Raw genomic sequence first — 21768 nt, 5'->3', positions numbered from 1 at the left:
GGTCCTGGATTGGAGAGGATGCAGACTGGGCTGAAGGGACACTCCCCATGTGCACGAATTTCATGCACCGGGCCTCTAGTAAAAAATAAAAAATAAACTGCCCTCTGTGGCTGCAGCTGCTATTGGCTGGGCCTATAAAATGACAGAAATAATGATAGAAACAATGTTATGCTTTTGCTTCCCAGTACTTGTGGTCTATGCCCTCCCCAAAAATGAGCTTCCCCCTTGTGGCAGAGAAATAGACCTGCTGTTATTATTGATCCTTGGCACTGTCCTGTACCTCTATTGCATCATTTAAAATTGTACTTTCCAGAACATTTTTGTTGTTGTTGTTGTTTTTTTCTTTTTTAGCCCAGTTCCTTCTTATCTCAAGGCTGACTTCTTACACTCCCTGAACAGGAGCCATTTGTAAATTGTGTTGCTGCCCTCTCTCCTTTCTGTGAGTTCAGGCGGCACAGCTGGACCGCAGCAGGCCCTGCCTGGGTGCTGCGGGACTGGTCCTGCTCCAGGATCACGCAGGGAATGTGTCACTCTTGTCCTTTTATGTTAAGCTTGGCTGGTAGATGAGCTGAAGACAGTGTTCAAGCTCCTTTGGGCACAGATCCTAATCTCAGTCATACATGATTTTGAGGAAAGCCGTATATATGTAGAACTTCTGTTTCCACATGGCCCCGGTCTGCTTAGTCTCAAATTGACACTGTAGATGCTTTCCTACTCCCCACCCCCCAACAGGCCTGAACTAAATACTGTACTTGTTATCCAAACTGAAATATTTCCTTTACATAAAGGCTCTCCTGTGAACCTAACATGAAAATAAGCATCCTTTTCATGGTGCCAAAATCAACCACCTCTACTCACCCAAGAACACATGAGAAAATCTAAACCTTGGTCCAGCAACATCTGATAGAACTATCTGCAGAGATGGCAATGCTCTATAACTGCTTTGCCACTACAGTGGCCACTAGCCACATATGGCTATTAAGTACATGCAATGCAGCTAAGGTGACTAAGGAATGAACATTCTCTATTTTAATTCATTTATACTTAGACATAGTGGCTGTAAACGATATTAGAGTTTACCCTACTTGCAAGTGAACAAATAAGCATGCCACAGCTTCATGGATGCTGGGAGGAGGCAAGTTATTACTGTGGTGGAGACACAGGACTACATTACTCATAGAAATAGTAGCGGGAGTATTAGCATAGTTGTACCAATTCTCTGAAACCTAATTCCCATAGTATGATGTAAAGAAGGGTAGGTGACATGTACACACTAAATGATTCACATAACATAAGGGAAACCTAGCTTAGAATACCCAAATCTTTTACACTAGATAGGAAGCCTACTTTTCCTTTGCTGCAGAGGAAAAACTACCTCTATTTTCCAAGGATGTCTGCTATGGACCAGTAAGTGTCCTTGAATAGACAGTTTAGAACAAAAGCAGTCAGTGTCTCTGCAATGCCTCTGCTCACAGAAACCTGAGCGATTAGTGGAGAATTACCTCTAACAGTGGAGGCATCATACATATCTCCGAAACCCACCCGTCTCTTCCTATCCTGCTCAAATACCTGGATTTTAGCCATATTTATTTCTTGCTCAGACCATTTCAATAGTTTCCTAAATGGTTACCACTACAGTCTATTCCCAGGCATTCTCCATACAGTAGCCAGAATGTACCCTGTAAACACAAATCTCATCATGGCACTGTTGTTTTCAGGATTAACCCAACTCTCCTCGGCCAGCTCCACAGGCCCCGAGTGAGAGAGCTCTGCCCACAACTGTGGGCACTTCCCTCGCCTCCCCGTCTAAGAGGCATCCTTTTAGCCCCATGAAACCTTTTCCATTTCCTTAAAGGCAGAGGTCATAAAGTGGTGGCCCTGGGTTGAATTCTAACTACAAATCGGCTCAGACAATCATTTAAAATGCATTTGGGCCATTTCACACTTTAGAAGATTTCACTTTTACAAAAAATGTATTTTAAGCTCTTCTTTAAAAATCACACATCTGGCGATCCCTGGCCTGCAACTGAACCTGACAATACTTGGCTGAAACTGAGTATCTACTGTTCCTTTAGACCAGGGGTCCTCAAACTTTTTAAAGTGGGGGCCAGATCACGGTCCCTCAGAGAGCTGGAGGGCTGGACTATATGAACTACTAATTCCTACTGTAACACCTCAGCTGCGCTCACTGCCCAAAAAACCTGGGGGGCAGGATCAGACACCTCTGCGGACTGCATGTGGCCCGCGGGCCGTAGTTTGAAGACCCCTGCTTTAGACCAAGCCTGGGTTCTCCAGATTGCCACACTGCCCTCTCCTACAACTATTTATTTATCCTTTACTTTATTTACCTGACTCCCATCCTAATGGGTCATGCTCTGTTCCTTTTGGTCTGGAACACTCTCCATTATCCAACTTCTTCACCTGCTGTCACTTATTCTTCAAGTCTGAGAGTATTCATGGGAAGTTTTCTATGATTATCACCCACCCTAATTAGGATGACATGAAGCACCACATGACAGCCATCCATTCAGGGGCCTGTCATCCCATCCCACCTGTCTTCAGTGGTTCTCTGCTTTACCCCCTCATGGCACAAAGCACATAAAACTACAATTTTCTGTTCTCTCCCCAGACTTCCAGATCATGAGAGAGTGACTCTGCCTTGTACACCATTTGTACCAGTGCGAGAAAGAGGCCCAACACGCAGAGGAGCTCAATAAACACTTGTTGAATAAATAAACTAGACAAAAGTTAGCTGAGGAATTGACAATTCAAAATATTTTGGTTGTGTGTGTTTATGTTTTTATGTATTTTTTTTATTTGGACATTTAAAATGTCATTCCTCCCACCCCCCTCAAGAAACTACTTGAGTGGTAAACACATAATAAATAACTGGCAATATGTAAGTACTTCATATCAATTAGTTCACTTAATCATTACAACAGTCCTTTGAGCTAAATATGTCTATTATTTCCATTTTGGATATGAGGAAACTGAGGACTTGGGAGGTTAAAAGTAACCTGCGTGGGGTTATATGATTAGTAAATGCCTGCGCAGAACTCCAACCTAGCCCATCAGAACCTGAAGCCAAAATTTCTAGCCATATACATTAATAAATGTGAGATTTTAAATGTGGCCTGGATGGAAGGCCACATATAAAAGGAGAAACTATAGAACTACTTTCTAGGCAATCAAAATTATAGTTCCACTCCTGACAATAACTAGCTAGCTGTTCAACCTTAGATAAGATAGTCTTATTCTCAAATCAGTACTTGTAGAAGATAAAGACGACCGAAACTTCTCTCAAGAGACTTTAGAGTACATGACACCGCCACCTACTTTATTCAGAGCCCTTTTTAAAGCTATTTGTATGTGCTTTTAACAATTAACTTTTACTGGCTAAAGGAGTTGAAGGGTTGAAGAAAGTTCTTATACATGAACGAAGCTTTCTGGCTTAATATTCTTATTATACAAACCACATGGTTTTCAAGGCAGTGACAGGATCTTTAATCTCATTTCACAAAGAGGAAAACAAAGATTCAGAGCAATAGGCCAAGTGTAATGTCACATTCCTCAGGCTGTCCTCAAAGTGCCCTGTTTCACTGTGAGCTGAATCAAAGTTCTCAAAGCCCAGTACTGTATGTAATAAAGACTAAGCAATTCTACACATATCCAACAGATGGAGGGATTCTTCAAATAAGCAGGAAAAAAATCAGAGATGTCATTGAGTTACAACACATACAACCTAATCCGGTTAACCTTTTCCAGGTGGAATTCATGCCCATCCCTTGCGCCAAGCCAGATTTTTAATGGCTAAAAACAAAACAAAACAAAAAACTCTCAGTAAGAATCTTAAGTCAAATTTCCAGAGTCAATCCAGAGCCTGTCAGCCCATTAGGGTTCAAGTTTCAACTTACTGAAAATATTACATTCAATCTCTATTTTTTTTCTATGCATTATAACATAATTTCATTTTTCAAGGAGTGGAGAAAAAATTGCACCCATAAATTGACTTATTAAGTTAGAATTGCAATTTCTACAGCTTTCAACATTTGTTACCAAATCATACGTGGGTGAATGTTCTTCTGAGCTTTCGTTCTAAACATAAAGATTTTATTTCCAAGTATGCCTCTCATTTTAAGTAGGAGCATTTGAAATTTTATTCCAGAAAACACGAGTTTAGCTAAACATATTATTTGTTCACTTTATTAAGTAGATTCACTAAATAATGATCTAACAGGGCCTTCAATAATATATTCTTCCCAACATGCTACTTGCCACATATAGTCATTAGAATATACTTAATGTCATAAAAATATGAACTAAAAATATTAGTCTCTACGTTAGATTAGAAGTCCCTTTAGACTTTGAGTAAGGAAGACCAGTTTTCTAGATTTATCTTTAAAAGTGTAACACTGCACAACACAGGAACTCATGAACTGTCTATTAAATCAGGAATTTGTGAAAGGCCTTAAGTATTTAATATCAAGTCTAAAGCTGACTTCATTAGTCCACTTACTAAAGCTGACTTTATTAGTCCACTTTCTTCATAAAATAACTAGAATAGTGCTAAGAACGCTTGTGCCTGTGACTTTAAATTGAAAATGTTACAAATGATAGGGCACGTGTTGGTTGATTGAGCCAAACAGCTGAGGTTTACAAAAATCAAAGTCTACTTCCTGAGTTGTTTAAAATAAAAAGCAAATACAAATTTGCACTTAAGATGGAAAAGAGATAGTAAAGATTGGTAAACACCTAAAGCAAACACCTAGTAAGTTTATTTCCAAAGATTGGGGCCAATATTGATCTTCTGCTATTTGAATTCCTGTAACCATAGAATAAGGTGACCAGACGGGACGGTCCCAATTTTTAACAATTTGTTTTTAAAACGCGGCGGGACGCGGGACAAATTGTTAAAAATCAGGACTGACCTGCCAAAAGCGGGACGTCTGGTCACCTTACCATAGAAAGATGCAAGGTACAGCTTTGAACACAGAATTAGGTGGGGAATAGATGATTTCAATACTAATGACCAGATCCAGAAACAGGAGTCTTTTATCCCAACAAAGCTACTGACCAAATCAGGTAGAGACGTCTAAGCAGGAGGATCTGACCTCAGAGGATTAGAACTCAGGACCTGCCATCAGGCAATGTGAGAAGACCAGAGACGGTGGTCAAAACAAAATCAAGTGATAAGATACTTAAGTCCTTCCACTGGGATGGTGGGTGACAACAACCCTCAGCATGGGCAGAGCGGGCGCGCGTTTTGCAGCCAAGAACACAGAGGGGCCCAAAGGCCACATCAATGGGAAGGAGACTGAAACAGGACAGAAACCCCCGTCTAACTCCAAGTGGTGGATACTTTCCACCCCGCCTCTGCGATCACCCTTGGCCGGCGCATTCCACTCCAAGGCTGGCAAAAGGGCAGGGAGGAGAGCAGAGCTGGCGCGCCCGGAGGTGAGGAGGGCAGGAGGCGTGAGTCACCCCCAGGAACTGGTCAGGGCCGGGCTGGTGGTGAGAGCGATGAGAGAGAGAGAGAGAGAGGTTTGGGGAGCGCGAGGAAGGCTGGGTCCCCGCGACCCGCCCTGGCCGCGGCGCCGGATTCCGGGACCCGAGCTGCCCATCCACCACCGCCTTGGCGCCCTGGGAGCGGAGGCGGCAGGATCCCCGTCCCAGCCCCGCAGCTGCCCAACTTGCTGGACCCCCTTCCGCGTTCCCACCCTCCCCCTCGCCCTGCCCGCCCCGCGGCGGCGACACCCACCTGCGCGGCCGCGGGCACTGGCGCTGCCGGGACGGAAGCCCGGGGCGGCGGGCGGCGGGCGGCGGGCGCGGACGGGCGCGGCGGGCGGAGTTGGTTGGAGCTCGGGCTCCGGGGCGGGGACAGGCTGGGCGCGCGGCGCTCCCTCCTCCGGGCGCGGCCCCACCCCGTCCGCTCGCCGCTCCGGGCTCCCCGGGACAGCGCCCCGCCCGCCCCCGGGAGGCCGCTCCGCCCCGCCGCCCGGCGCGGTGGCCGCGGGGCTGGGAGCGAGGTCCCCGCGGTCACCTCCGGCCGCTGGCAGCTGCCCGGGGTTTGCACTCACGAGCGCGCAGGAGGTGGCCAGGAGCTGGGACTCTGGCCCGGGAGCCCCGGGGAAGGTGGGGGGGAAGGGGAGGGAACAGACCGGGTCTGAAAGTCTGGCTCCCTTCGCGCCGCCTTGTCCCACGTCCCGAAATGTAGCCCCGCGAGGCGGCCACGCTGCTGCCCTGCCCGGGGACTCTCCCTCTGCCCAGCGCGGGTAGGAGGACTTTTGCCGTCCCGGGTTGGGCACTCCGGCAAAGGGGTATGCAGAACTGGCAGGCGGGCCCGGGGGTTGAACCTGTGAAAAGGGGTTCACGTCCATTTAGGCCACACGTCCATTCACATACTCACCACGCCGGGCCCTGGATTTAGGCCACTTGGCTCAGGTGTTCTTAGTGCTTCCTTGCTGGCACCCCTGGCCTGGGGGACCCTTCCTGACTCCTGACCTGGCTTGTATTCCCACCTCTGCCTGCATTATCCTTTTTTTATTTTATTTTAAGTTGGCACTGGACCACTTCTCCCCTAAACTGCAGACAAGAAACCCAGGAGCCAACTCCCTCCCCGCCTCCTCCCAAAGCAGGAGAAAACCGGGATGTGGGAAGTTCCAACCCGGAGGTTTTACACCCAAATGACTTAAAGCTGTGTTACTGACCCCACGCACAAATTGATACACATTTAATTCGAGGGTGGATGTTTGTCACTGCCTTTAATCCCTGCTTGAGTGTGCTCACCTCGCCTTTTCCTCTCCAACTCCAGCTGCCTGGCTTGTCCCCAAGCCTCATCCTCCTTTCTCCCAATCCCTCCCACACCAGCTCCTAACAGGAATCCCTAGCACAGTGCCTGGGCGCCTCCTGCTCCTGGGGTCTGCCAGTGGGAGTGGGGGCGGGAGCAGGCTGGAAGGAGGGACGCTGAAGAAGATGAGGAAGAAGAAGCCAGCGGGCAAGGAAGGAAAGTGGAACCTAATGAGTACGCGGGAGAAGGGCTGTAATGAAGGAGACAAAGCCCTCCAGACTTAAGGGAACTCTCAAATGAAAATTTCTCTATAGGGAAATCACTCTTGCCTTGGATAAACTTCAGGACCTAGGTCCTAGCATGCCTTCACCTGCCCCACTTCCCAAACTCAATTCCAAGGAAGGCTGATGACCTCCAAGCTCTTGGCCAGTAATGAGAAATTCATCCTGGGAAGTGAGGGTCACTGACAAGATGCAAGGAAACAGCTGGGTCCGTTTTCATCTCACAGGCTGTTCTGCTTTAGTCATCCCATAAGGCCTTTATTCCTCCCTCCTGGCCTGGGTTAACTGAGGTAAACACTTGGGACCCTCCCTTAAATAAGAAGTCACTTTTGGTGAGAGGAGGAGATGGGGAGGGCCAGGAGTATGAAGGCTGTGGTAACGGTTATTTTTAAGCTCTATTCGGAGCATTTTTACGTCAAGATAATTTTCCTGTTCTGTGGGTGACCACATGTTTGCCTTAAAATGTGAGAGAGTGGCTGGGAGAACACTTCAGTGTTACCTGATGGCAACCTTCTCTCATAACTTCAAGGTCCTGATGGGCACAGCCACAGCTTCATCTGCACTGATAGAGAGAGAGCATGTGTGTTTGAAGAAGCCACCACCAAGCCCAGATGTGACGTCACAGCCGCAGGGCATTCCAGGCGGTGTGTAAGTCCCGCTACTGAGCACACAGCTCAAAAGGGACTTATGGAATGGAGCCAACCACGCCCACTCTGTCGCTGAGAAGACTGCTTTCTCCTGGCCTCAGGGCTCCGCTTCACCGGAGGTTGGCTCTGCACTCTAGCACTGTCATTACAAAACCAGTCCTCAGTGTCCCAGTTTTACTTCTGTACAGACTACCTCCAATTTCACTGTAAAATCTCCTTTTGTGCCCATCTTTCCTCTAGTGCACAAAAAGCTAAGCCATTACAAGTTCAAGAGGCTAGAAGAGACCTGCCTAAATAGTGTCTTCTTTTCTTCTCATTAAAAGAAAAGTCATCTGTAACATGGAACCCTATTAAACTTGAAATTCTTTCTGGATATGGCAATCCATCTATTAGTTTAATGGCACAATCATATTGCAAAAAGTGTCCAGTCAGCTGATAGGGATCAAGATTCCAGCTCCCCCCTCTCAGGAAAAATTATTAGAGCCAAAAAGAACAGGAGAATTTATTCAGAGCTGGTCCCAGGCATTGTTACAGAGTAGATGGAGATGGACGTGCCTCCATATCCTTCCTTTTTATTTTATTTTTTAACACTAGAGGCATGGTGCACGAAATTCATGCACTCTGGGGGAGAGTCCCCGGCCTGTGCCCTCTCACAGTCTGGGAGCCCTCAGGAGAATGTCCAACTGGCATCTTTAGCACTGCTGCGGAGGCGGGAGAGGCTCCTGCCACCGCCACTGCATTGCCAGCCATGAGCCCAGCTCAGGGCTTCTGGCTGAGCAGCACTCACCCTGTGGAAGCACACTGACCACCAAGGGACAGCTCTTGCATTGAGCATCTGCTCCCTGGTGGTCAGTGTACATCATAGTGACCAGTTGTTTCGCCATTCGGTTGATTTCCATATTAGCCTTTTATTATATATTATATCAGAAAGGAAGGGAAAGGGAGCAAGAAATAGAAATATCAATGATGAGAGAAAATCATTGATTGGCTGCCTCCTGCACATCCCCCACTGGGGATTGAGCCTGCAACCTCGACATGTGCCCTGACCTGGAATGAAACCAATACCTCCTAGTTCATAGGTCAAATGCTCAACCTCTGAGCAACACTAGTCTGGCATTCCTTTCCTTTTTTCAATTTACATTTGTAGCAGCCTTGTCCACCTAATATTGCAAATTCTCCAAGCCAATCCACCTCACACAAAGGTGTTAGGGGCTGAAGATGCTGTTCCCTGCTAGTGTTCGTCTTGGAAAAGAGTGACATTTTGAGAAGTAAAGGATGACCCATAGAGAATCTTTCCTAAACTTCTTATGTTTAGACCTTTTTAGTTGCTATTTTATTGTAAAGATGGGTCCAATAGACATAACTTATCCTGGCTAACTTGCAGAATGCGCAGGCCTACAGGCTTCTTTAGAAATAAATAAAAGTGCATCCTTTCTCATTTTTCAGCATTTCAAATAAGATCTAAGAGTACCCAATGTTGATTGAGAGCAGGAAGTTACATACAAGTAGTAGAATGTGTTTCAAATTGGTTATATCAAACAGTCCAATTTGCTTATGGATATTCAGAAAAATAAGAAAATATTAATTTCAGTTTATAAGTCATCAACAAGTACCTATGCACAACATAATCAATAATCCTATATATGTTTGTTCTTTCACAAATAAATTTTCCTCTGAAATACAGACATCTGTTATGGAGTCAATTATCTTGCACAGCATGTGCTATAAAGGCACATAAAAGAAATAATATACTACATTGCTTATTTGAAAGTAATCAGAAATACTCAGCTCCACACTGCCATGTCTTTAATTTTATGGTGTTAAGAAAAAACTATAGGAGTATGAAACAGCAAACCCTTTCCTACTGGAGTACTAATTCAATTGCCTATTATGATATATATGGAAGGAAAAAGTTTCCTCAATAACTGGCTGAAACACTGTGGGACTATTTTCTTGTCTTCCTCTACTAATCCCTGTAGAGAAAATGTGAACATGAAATTTCCTTTGAAAACAAACGGATCACCACACTCTGATCAGCTCCACGGGTGTGCAGAAGAACAAGGCTAGAAATGGCATTCCAAAGACATAAATTATCATTTAAATGAGGCTACACTCTAAGAAAATTCATGCACCAAATAGACCTTAAGAATTGAAAAGTGCAATAAGAGATAGTTAGGCCAAGTCAAACTTCCTTGATGTAATGCAAATGTGAAACCTCTTTCCGTCTCTTTTTTTCAGGCAAGCTCCCACTCTCCCCTTTCACTGCGTGATGCACGCATAAATAAAATACCAAAATATTTTGCAGAGAGCTCTGGCAGATTAAGTACACAGAGCCTTCTTGAAAAACCTCCATATTACTTTCTCTTGTGACACTAAAATAGGCTTAAGAAAAAAAAAAAAACTCTTAAGAGGAATATTTTAATAGCTTCCCAGAGAGTAGAATGCATTATCATTATGGTACAAAGGGCATCATTCATTTTTAATTCTTGGCTCCACAGGTGTTCCTGCCCAGACTGTGGTTGACACTTAGAGGGCCTAATTATGATACATACATCCCACACCACCTAGGAATTGTTCCTTCTAGTTTCACACTCCCTGTATTCAGAGGAGGAAAATACATTTCAATCTAGTGGCTAGACAGTGATTCTCAATTCTGAATGCAGGATTAAAATCACCTGGGCAGCATTACAATCCTAAACTTCAACCCTGCCTCTGACCAAACAATCAAGACTCCCTGGGTGTGGGGCCTGAGAATAGGGGTTCATTTAATTCCCACAGCATTTTTCTATGTGCAATCAGGGTAGCCTTTGGTAGAATATAAACATCAAATTTAGAAAAACATTATTTTTTTAACTAGAGGCCTGGTGCATGAATTTGTGAACAGGTGGGGTCTGACTGGCCCACCCCAAATGGGGTTGGGAGCCGATGAGGGGTAGGGATAGTCAGGGGGAGGGGCTGAAAGCAGTTGGTCAGCTGGCCCTGCCCCCTGGTTGAACTGCCAGTCGAACTCCCTGTTGAGGGGGCAATTTGCATATTAGCTTTTTATTATATAGGATACACTCCTCTTTGATGTGAACTGATACTCTTATTAGGTGAAGTTTTTCTTACATTTTTTTAAATAAAAAAAGCTGTTCACTTGTTTTAACAAGGTGAGTTTTCTCTACCTAGCTTTCTGGCTGAGACAGCAAGGCTGGCTCACAGTGACAGTCCATGGCCTACTCTTATTCTGGTGGATTTTTTACTGGAATCAAAGCCATTGATCCATGCAGGGAAATGGACTAGAGAAAGAGTGAATCTTATAAATCTTAAAATCAAAAAAGTAATCCCATGGAGTTATTAAACCATTATCCAATTTAGCAGTATAAAAAGAGATACATGCTATAATTAATTTATTCTATAAAGTCCAAGGTCTAGAAACAAAATAATTTCAAGGACAACTAGGATCATCAATTTTATGTAGTTTCAGTGCTAATGAAAAACCAAATATTTGACTCTGGAAAAAGGGAGTTTTAAATACTGCTGGCAATTTCACCTAAGTAGCTATACTTTGAATATGCTTGTGGGATAAAAATAATTTAACCCCCCCCCAAAAAAAAATACATGATGGTTTTATATATATGACATTATGCTATAAGCCATAAAAACTTTCCCCATTCAAAATGTAGTATGATTGGATAAAGAGAGGTGAAATAGGGGGGTATAAGAAGGAAATCCATTGATAGGAAATGGATATAATGGAGGACCTGAATACGCTAATAGCATTTGACTGGACAGTAGAGATTACAAGGTCAAGTAAAGCCTAAATCAACACTGCACTTCTTCACTGCCTTATTGAAGAGTTACTAGCAGTGTAAGAAGTTGGTATGGCACTAAAGGGAAAGAAATCGCAGCAAAGACCTACTGGTAAGTAGTAGAAGCACTAAAACTTCTAGAAATGCTATCTAAAAGAAAAAAAATAAATATTGTGGCTAAACCTTTAAAAAAAAAAAAAAAAGTTGTTGGTATGGCAAAGGTGAAGGCTAGCATAGCTCCTAAATGTGGAAACCAATGTCTCCAACACTGCTTCACAGGCTTTTAAAAAAATCCTTCCCCTGAGGATATGTTTTAATTGATTTTCTTTCCTTTTTTTTTTTTTTTTTTTTTTTTAAATGAGAAACAAGAAGGGAGGGAGGGAGCGGGAGAAAGAGAGATGTGAGAGAGTAATATCTATCAGCTGCCGCCCCGACCAGGAATCGAACCTGTAATGTAGGGATGTGCCCTAATCTGGAATGGAACCCTCAGCCTTTGGATGTAAAGGATGATGCTCCAACCAACTGAGCCACGCAGCCAGGGCACAAGCTTTAATTTTCTTAAAAATAAGAAATTCGCGGTTCGATTCCTCATTGGGGCATGTATTGGAGGCAGAGCCCATATATCTTTCTCGCATCGATGTGTTGTGTGTGCATGCGTGCGTGCGTGCGTGTGTGCGTGTGTGTGTGTGTGTGTGTGTGTGTGTTTTCTCTCTCTCTCTCCCTTCCTGTCTTTAAAGTAAAAATCAGAAGAAATTCAGTTAATCTTTTGCCAGATAGACTAACTTCCTAACCAATAGTGGGGAAACCGCCCCCCCCCCCCCCCCCATGTTTTCAAGTGAAAAAGTGTGCAAGCACTTACTAACACATGTAACTATCAGGACTGATATGTTCTTTGATAAGTCTTGAGTGTATAATCTCAATTATGTCCTCAAAGATACCTTATACAGTAAGCAGTACCTCCTCTGTGGGTTTTGCTTCCTGTGGTGTTAGTTACCTTCGGCCAGCTGCAGTCTGAAGATATTAAAGGGAAAATTCCAGAAACAACAATTCCTGAGTTTTCTTCTGCCTGCTGTTCTGAGAAGGGGGGTGAAGTCTCGCGGTGTCTGGGGCGGGCAGCCGGTGTGAACCCAGCCCATCCCGGCAGCTCCGGCTGCACGGCCATCCGGTCAGTCACTTAACAACATCCGGGTCCGTTAGTCACTTAGCAACCATCCGGGTTATCGGACCCGCTGTGGGCATCCGCACTGCTTGTGCTCAGGTGGCCCTCATTTCACTTCATTGTGGCTCTAACACGCGGGAGTAGAGGTGCTGGCCATTCGGACGCGCCATAGAGAAACTGTAACGTGTTTCTTCCCTTTGGTGAAAAGGGGAAAGGTTGCCACTTAATAAGGAAAAAAAAAAAAAAAAGAAAAAAAAAATCGAACGCTGAGGTTGTTCAGGCCTATATAGGAAGAACGAATCTTCTCTTCATGAACTTGTGGCAGGGGTGGGAAAAAAGAGAGACATCCATGCTAGTTTTGCTGTGGCACCTCATACTTCAAAAGCTGCCTTCACACTGCGGTCAGTGCCCTGGTGAAGAAGGAAAGGTGGTGTATTTGTGGCGGGAGACATGGACGGAGAATGTGTTTCCATGAAAGACAGTGTTTTATGCTGGGAAACCTTGGGACACTACAAAGACTTCCGCAGGGGGCCCCCAAAGAAGAGACACCAAGCTATTAACTGCAAGTAACGGAGATATCCGGGGGTAGGTTTGAACTGAAAAATGTAATAATTACTAGAGTGCCTGCATCTACTGATGCAGCCACTGGCCCGTCCCCAGCGGAGCGGGGGAAGTCTTCTGGGGCCATGACACTGGCTCTTCCGGGGAAAGTTGCCCGGCAGAATGCACCTTCGCAAAACGCAAAGGAGGCGCCAGGGCATCAGACACGGAAGGACGGACTAACCCTGGAGCTTTGTGACAGTGCTAACAGGGCCTATGGGGAAGCCGGGGTAATGTACAGGGCAAAGAACCCAGAGGCTCTCAAAAACAAAATTTATCTGCCCGTGCTCTGGCAGCATCACCAGAAAGCCTGGATGACAGCCATCATGTTTATGGAATGGTTCCAGCTATGCATCACAAGAAGAAGAAGGGTGAGTACAGTGCCATAAGATATTTTGAAAGAGAGAGAGACCACATTCACATAACTTTTGTCACAGTATATTGCTGCAATTATGCTATTTTATTATTAGCTATTGTTAATCTCTTTCTGTGCCTAATTTATAAATTAAACTTTATCACAGATATGTATTTATAGAGAAAAAAACACTATATATATATATTTTTTTTTTAAATAAATTTCAGTCCTGTGGTTTAAGGTTTAAGGCATCCATTGGGGGTCTTAGAACTTATCCCCCTTGAATAAGGGGAGGACTACTGTACTACTATGGATTTTCCAAAATAAGCATGTAATACATTATTGTTGGAAAAAAATGATTAGTGTTATTTTCAAAAGGCATAATCTACAACAACCTTTGCCATAGCATTCTGTTTCTTTTCAGTGACTTGAGAATGGAAAATGAAGTGTATTTCCTCACAAATAGTTTTCTTTCTCGTCATATTTGTAATTTCTTTTCACTTTGCAGCTGTAGATTTGAGTCTCTATTTTAGGTTCTTAGTGGGATGGCATTGGAGATTTGGTTTCAACAAGAAAAATCCCCCAATGTATAAAGAATGACAGATTTTCCAGTTATATTTAGCAGCAAAGAAAAACCACATAAGGGTGTTGAATATTTTTGTTTTTATCATGAATAGAAAATAGTCTTTTCAAAGTAGCATATGGGAAGTCAGAATACCTGACTCTTATTATAATGCATTTATGGCTAATGAGTTGTGTGGCATACCCATCATTTCTCCTTTCTGAGTCTTAGTTTTTACAATACACAGTGAGGGGTTGACCTAGAGGACTGCAAGTTTCTTTTAAAAATAACGAGATTATTCTATGAAAAAATGCAAAAATTAATGCAAGGAAGTGCTTTGAGATTAAACCCCTGTGTTTCTGAATATTGATGGCTACAATGAAAAACTATTTTTAAAAGCCAGCAATTTCTTGATGCTTGAGCACCAGACACTCTGCTGTGACCTTTTGTAAGAGGGTTTTGAGCTAGGTGCATGCAAAAGTGGGCATTTTTACTCTCTTGAAGTAAAGGGCTGAACCTCATCAGGAAACAGCATCTGAGACATTGAATGCCTGAATACCTAGAGCAGGTATGGAGGAATTGGTCAAAGTGTACTCTGGTCAATGGCAGAGTATTGGTACCTGCAGCAGAGAAATCAGGGAGAGATGATCACTAGAAAGATTGTTGTGTAGGGGTATGAGTAATGGACTATCTGCGCAGCAGTCATAATATCCAAGTTTAAAGTTCCCTGTCTGCATTGTGTTCATTTTCTCAACCCCATACTGGCTTTGCTGAGTTTCGGAGAATAAGGGAAGGGGTGGATCAATGCTTTGAGAAGAGCTTTTAGAGACCTCTGCAACATCTGCAGCAGTAGGGAAATGATGCTGTGACCTACAGAGCAGCCCAGGTAACTTGTGCTGAGTGTGGGGCAAGGGGTCAACAGCAGAACTGATTTGTGGGACCTGTAACACGCCTTGGATGCCTTGGGAAGTGGAGCATGATAGGAAGTAGCCCTTCCAGTCAATACAGTTTGAATATACTAGATGAAGAAAGGAAGATAAAAAGGGAATGAGGGAAAGAGGGAGAATTTTAGCTTCTTGGATCCCAATCCCAGGGTGTGCATGTGTGTAGTTTTCCTAATTAATTTATGTTTTGGTGTTTTTCACATGCTATAGTTCACTCATTTCGTTACTCTATCTGAGCAGGCTACAATGTATTATATTCTTAATGAGTATTTGAAAGCTTTCTGGGATTTTACTGATATGAATAATACTGAGCAAACATTCATACACATGTTTCCTGGTGCATATTTGAGAGTTTCTTTGGGGACTATGTGAAGGAGCAGAATTGCTAGGCCATGGAGTATGTGCCTTTGGAGATTTATGAATTGATGCCATTGTTTCCTAAGGTGGTTGCAATAATTTCATCCTTATTATTTTTATAGTGAAAAATACTCTTTCTTAAGTGTTGTTTCTGCCTTTAGTCTTTCTCTAAATTAATCTGTCCTGTCTACTACCATTAGTCTGGTCTTTCTAAAATGCTACTTTCAGTATATGTTTTCCTCATATCCTGTGTGCTAATTTTACACAAGAACCTACTATAGTGTGGAGAAACAGAGTTTTGCCATCCAAAATATGCATTTTGGGGGCTATTGATTATTTTAAGCTGGTTATTATTTTTTAGAAAAGATTCAAGAAGAGCCTTCTACTTCTCCCTTAATTGCCTAAAAGAATTCAGATAGAAAAACCTACTGAAAGGGAGCTATCATCTTAATATGAATTAAGTATGGCAGACAGGGAGTAACCTAGCAAAGTCTATTTGTTAGACTTCCCTCTCTGTCCCATTGTTTCTGGGTGGCCTGGCAATAATTTGTTTACCAAATGTTTACTCTTTCATATACTTGTGAATTGCCTACTTTCCCTTTGAAATCCCAGACCCTTTCCTTCATCTCCTTAATCCAGAATGGCATTTAGAACTCACCTACCTGATTTGTCCTCACTCCCATATTCCCCCCCCCTTTTTTTGTTTTGTTTTTTTTGTTAAGTCCTCGCCTAAGGGTATGTTTTCATTGATTTTTTTTTAGAGATAGAGGAAGTAAAGAGAGAGGTGGAGGAGAGGGAGAGGGAGAAGGAGAGGGGGAAAGAGGGAGAGAGAGAGAGAGAGAGAGAGAGAGAGAGAGAGAGAGAGAGAGAGAGAGAGAGAGAAATATCAATGCGAGAGAAAAACATCAATCAGTTGCCTCCTATATGCACCACAACTGGGGTTTGAACCTGCAACCTAGGTATGTGCCCTTACTGGTAATGGAACCTACAACATTTTGGTGTATGAGACAATGCTCCTGGCCAGGGCCTCAGCTCACATATTCTTACAGAGCTTCCATATGTACATACGTAATAAATTTGGGTGTTTTTTTTTTCTTTCTTTCTGTCAATCTGTCTCATGTCAATTTGATTATTAGATCAACCAGTAGAACTTAGAAGGGTAGAATTAAAATTATTTTTCTCTCCCCACAATAGCAACTTATTATCTACATAAACAAATTCACTCTTCTGACATATTTTTGAGGTTTTTCATATTTACCATTCTCAATTAAAACTTTTGTCCTAAATAGCTTGGAATTTTGTAGTCTTTACCCTTAGAATGCATATTCTCTTTGTCTCTGAGCTTTTGCACCTAAAACTTCCCTGCCCAGAATCAATCCCTTTCCTCTCTGCTTTCTAAGTGCTACCTATTCTTCCAGTCTGTTGATGTCTTCCTTTTCTATGATTCCTCCCCTGGTTATTTCCATTTGCATTCTCCAAAGTCTCCTAGCAGTAAGAGTATGTTATTCAGTCACTTATTAAAATACATATTTGGAGGTTCATATTATGACTTGTTATGTATGCGAGGAGAAAAGACCAGGGTTTAAGGAGTTGCTTACAGAACAATATGCCCACCAGTTATGTATCATTCATCAAACAGAGGCTGGACCACCATTTATCATGAGTGCTGGAGGGAATTGAGGGTTAACTGCTGAGTTGGACCTGATCATCACCATTGTCCCTTTCAACATATGATTTTATATGTCTGAGTCTTGCCATGAGAGATCTGATATGGAGAGACCTCTACCGTCTGATCCCAACCTCCCTTTCCCCATTTATCTCTCACCAGACACTAACAGAACTCTTTGCTGGTCCATTTGATCTTTTTATCTTCCAAAGTCAGTCTTTCTAACTGTTGCCAAATCTCTGTTTGGACACCTCTCAATGGACCTCAACACTTCATCCCACTGAGCTAAATGCTCTCCATCTTTCTAGAACTGGTTAGAAAGCCATTTCAGGCCATCTTAGCTTATACAACTCTTCTCTCAAAGAATTTTTGGTGCTCAACTGTTACTGCCTTATAACTATCTTTTTATGTGTAAACATCAAAATCAGGAAGCATAACTTAAACTTAGGTGAGCACTGTCTTGAACAGGGATATTATTCAAAGGCTAGCTCTTGATTGACAAATGATGGATACTGCAGAAATAACTCTGATTCTAGTTTCTATTTTGGTTTTATAGATGGATGATACAGTTTGCATTTAAAGATTGTATTTCCTATGCTGGGTTTACTTACATCAGCAAGATTTATGCTTGAATTCTTAACTGGAATACTGTTTTGTGATAGTTATTTTTTTATTTTATTTTTTTACTTTGCCAGTTTACAAGTATGAAATACAGAATGAAAATTAGGATTTGGGACACATATAATCCAAGGATGTTGCAAGACTTCTGAGTATATCCACAGTAGGGATACTTGGCATCTGTGATATTTCAATATGATATAGAACCCCTATTTTTTTTACCCAATCTTTAAGCTTTTTGAACATTTTCTGTTGTTGTTTTCTTGTGTTAAATTGAAGAAAGACCTGCTACTGATTCAAGGCAGTTTGACCTAGGATTACTGAAAAGATTGTATCCTAGTTTTCAAATCTTAGTATTTTTTGATACAAATTTTCTTTTAAGCCTAGCCTCATTTAAATGCTAATTTCTCCTTCATGCAGCTAGTTTCTTTTTCTACTCTATATTTCCTCAGAGCTGACCTGAGTGTGGAGATTCCATTCACATCAAAGGAAACTTTATGCTTGGATCCTCTCCACAGGGGTGCTCAGACTAACACAAGAAATGATCTCTATAGCTGTCCCTCATCCCCTGCCTGCCCCTGCATTTGTAAGGAAAATAAAATAAAAAGAAAGATTTCCCAATGCATTTATTCTAAGAATCAAATCAGTACTGTATACTGAAGCATTCATATACTATTGCTAATTCACAGTCCCAGTTATCCTTTTCAGAAACACTGGGACATTAGAGGTATGTCAGTATAGTAGAATATATTCGTGTACCTATTACTTTCAAACAAATAATATACTATATTATTACTCTCATGTGCATATGCTGGAAATGGTCTCGTGACTACATTATAAATAGACACACTTTACATGCAAAAAATATTATTACCTTAATGTGGTCATATAGAGTAGCTAGCTATTACATGTCTAATAGATGTTCTTTCTATGGTTTGTATATTTAAATTGATCATTTTTTTCATCTGCTATCTTAGATCTTAATTTTTTTTGTTTTCTTTTGTTTGTTTTTTTGAGGGGGGAGTCTTACAACATGAATAATCTAGAGTTCATCAAGTTGAAGATAGGAAATTATTATTTAAATTTTCAATACTCTTGATACTCAAAATTAAGAGTCTCTTTTGTTAGTGTAATATTCATAATTAAAAATGTTTTTCCCAATATGGATAACTTAAGAAGATTGTTCAGGTATAATTAATTTGAATTGGAAAAATAGTAATTAATATTACTATCTGTTAATCTTTTCCTTAAAATTTATAAGCTACTTTCACATCCATTACTTCACTGGAAACCCACAAAAAATTCAAAAAATAAAATTAATTTTACGATTTCCCTTTATACATGAGGGAATTTAGGACTAGATAAATCAAAATTTCACCTAGGGGCTTACAGAGCTGGAAGGGAATGTAGCTGGAATTCCAAACATGATTTTGTTCCTTCTAACCCCAAAGTCTTGACTATATGCTGCTGCCTGTGAATGGTTGATAGGCCATTCAAAGGAGGTTTCAGATATTATTGTTTATTCTAATAGCTACTTATGTAACTAAAAGACTCTCCCTGTGTTTTAGCTTACGTGGCATGTTTTATTAAAAAATAAATTTAAAAAATATATATATATAAAATCTAATACACAGAGTGTTGTCTACTGTCAGTTAGTCTATAACAAAAATATAGATAATCATAATAACTATATTAGATGTTTGGGTAATAATTCCAAAGGGATATTGTTACAGCTTTTTTTTTTTTTCTTTTCTTTTTCTCCTGGGATAATCTGATTTAACTGATTTTTTTAAAGTAATTATAAAGTGAAGCCCACATTTTTATCATGAATTTATCATCTGATTCATCTGAATAATAAAAAAGGGTTACTACCATCCCCTATGGACTTATATGGGAGTTTGAAATAAAAAAAACAACTCAGGGTTTCCATAATGACTTATGAATATTATTTTTTAAATTACAGTTGATAGTCAATATTTTATTATTTTCAGGTGTGCAGAATCATGGTTAGACAGTTATATAATTTATGAAATAATCCTCTTCAATAAATCTAGAACACCCCTGATACCATACATAGTTATTATAATATTATTGACTATATTTTCTACACTGTACCTTGTATCCCAGAAATTACTTTGTAACTGCCATTTTGTATTTCTTTTTCATTTTTGAATATGTTTTAATTGATTTTTAGAGAGAGAGAGGAAGGGATAGGGATAGAGAGATAGAGATATTGATGAGTGATAACATCATTGATTGGCTGCCTCCTGCAAGCCCCCTACTGGGGATGGAGTCCACAACCTGAAACCCAGGCTTGTGCCCTGACTGGTTGAAAGGGTGACCTCTTGGTTTCTGGGTCGATGCTCAACTGCTGAGCCACATAGGCCAGGCATTTTGTATTTCTTAATCCCTTCACCTTTTTCACTCATCTCACCAGACCCTCCCATCTGGCAAGAGTCAGTTTGTTCTCTATAAGTTTGTTTCTGTTTTGTGTCTTCATTTATTTTGATTTTTAGATTCCACATATAAGTGAAATTATATGGTTTTCTTTCTCCATCTATTTCACTTAGCCCTCTAGGTCCATTCATGTTGTCTCAAATGGTAAGATTTTATCTTTCTAAACGACTGAGTGATATTTCATTATATGTATTACTTCTTTCCAATCAGTTATCCATGGACACTGGTTGCTTCCATACCTTGACCCATAGTAAATAATGCTGCAATGGAACATAGGGGTGCATATATCTATATTTAATTAGTGTTTTGGATTTCTTAAGATACATATACAGAAGCAGTCATATACTAGTGTTATTTTTAATTTTTTGAGGGCCCTCCACACTGTTTTCCATTTTGGCTACACCAATCTGCATTTACAGCCCTATGTTCATTGCAACATTATTTACAAAGATAAATGATTCACCCACAAATTATTCAATGCACCTTATTTCATATTGACTAAACCATGAAAAACAATAGTTCTAGTTTGAGGTCTAGGATATAAAATCAGATGCAAATAAAGAAATACACATAGTATGGATAAAAAATAGAGATATTCAGGCATCCGAATTGAAAAAGAAGTAAAACTGTCACTATTTGCAAGTGATATGATACAATAGAGAACCCTAAAAATTACACGGAAAAACTATTATAAGTGTTACATGAATTCAGTAAAGTAGCAGGATTCAAAATTAATATTTAGAAATTGACTGTATTTTTATACACCAATCAGAATGAGAAAGTTTTTAAAAATTTGCTGGCATGAAATTATTTTGATAATCATTGTCTTACCCTGGCTGGGTGAGTTGGTTGATTGGAGCGTCAGTCAGTATGTTGGGGGTTCAATTTCCTGTCACAACACATGCCTAGGTTTCCGGTTTCATCTCTGATCTGGGCAAGTACATGAGGCAGCGGATTGGTATTTCTCTCTCACGTTGATTTCCCCCTCTCCCCTCTCTCCTTTCCTTTCTTCTTTCTCTAAAAATAAGTGAAAGCATATCCTCGGATGAGGATTAAAAAAAGAAAATAATAGTCCGGCCAGTGTGGCTCAGTAGTTGAGTGTTGATCTATGAACCAGAAGGTCACAGTTTGATTCCTGGTCAGGGCACATGTCAGGGTTTTGGGCTCAATCCCCAGTAGGGGGCATGCAGGAGGCAACCAGTCAGTGATTCTCATCATTGATTTTTCAATCTCTGTCCTTCTCCCATCTTCTCTGAAATCAATAAAAATATATTTTAAAATAATAATCATTGTTTTTTTTCATGGCCATCCACTCATATTAAAAAAAAAAAAATAATGCCATCTTTACTTAAGAATGTCATAGATGTGGCAGTAAAAATAACTTTATTACACTAGATATTTGAATACCTTTTTAAATTTTTTTGTGACCAAATGAAAAGTACTTCTACTAAATGAGGTACTTCTGCATTCTCAATATTGTCATGAGGAATAACATTTATTTAATTTTTTGAGTTGTGCACTAAAATAGCTGCTTTTTTCATGCA

At 41.2% G+C, this 21768-nt stretch overlaps 1 protein-coding gene across 7 annotated transcripts in view; it reads right to left on the bottom strand.

Moving 5' to 3' along the window:
- The window catches only part of PAM (peptidylglycine alpha-amidating monooxygenase), a 238202-nt gene extending 232299 nt beyond the window's left edge, over positions 1-5903 (bottom strand). For 6 of the 7 annotated variants that reach the window (XM_084881780.1, XM_084881786.1, XM_084881787.1 and 3 more), the window contains exon 1: positions 5759-5903. The gene's annotated coding sequence lies outside the window, so the exon portion shown is untranslated. The remainder of the gene's footprint in view (positions 1-5758) is intronic. The other variant, XM_084881783.1, reaches the window with a different exon arrangement.
- Between the last annotated feature and the right edge of the window lie 15865 nt (positions 5904-21768).

The sequence above is a fragment of the Pipistrellus hanaki genome (assembly GCF_964339955.1).
Source record: "Pipistrellus hanaki genome assembly, chromosome: 4".
Taxonomy (NCBI): Eukaryota; Metazoa; Chordata; class Mammalia; order Chiroptera; family Vespertilionidae; genus Pipistrellus; species Pipistrellus hanaki.
This window is presented reverse-complemented; position numbering and strand designations above follow the sequence as displayed.